We start from the raw sequence: 574 nt of genomic DNA, 5'->3' as shown, positions 1-574 counted from the left end.
GAGCAATCGTTTTAACTTATTACAAGCAGCATTAGTAAATTTAACACTCATTGCATTGGCAATTATTTAGGATAGTACCCATTTAGTTAAAGTATAAAAATCTTTTACTTCAAAAGTGATTCTTAAAATCTGATTTGAATAAGCATAGGAGGTATGTTTAAGAAATAGCTGCCAATATGAGTTAAGTGGGGTCAAATAAATATTGCTGGTTTCCATAGTCAATTGTTATTGTTGAGCATAAGTATAAGAAAATGCAGAAAATATATAGCCCACAAGAACTCGTCAGAAATAAAACTAAAGCTTAAAAATAAGCATAAGAAGCATAAAAATAATTAAAATAGAATAATATGGAGATAGAATATCCAGTGATGCGAGGTGTGCGAGAACTTAAACAGTAATAAAGTTATGTCTGTTTACCAGACGTGACCAATTACAAATTAATCTTCATCAGCAGACACATTTTCTTCATACTAGAAAAAAAGAAATGCATATTATACTCAAGTTTATGAAGCTAAAGACTTAAACAATTTGTGACAACTGTTATTGTAGAATTTGTTTCTTTGTCTGTTCCAAT

Source organism: Frankliniella occidentalis, unplaced genomic scaffold, assembly GCF_000697945.3.
Source record: "Frankliniella occidentalis isolate FOCC.00 unplaced genomic scaffold, Focc_3.1 Scaffold55, whole genome shotgun sequence".
NCBI classification, from domain to species: Eukaryota; Metazoa; Arthropoda; class Insecta; order Thysanoptera; family Thripidae; genus Frankliniella; species Frankliniella occidentalis.
Note: the sequence above shows the minus strand (reverse complement) of the source record.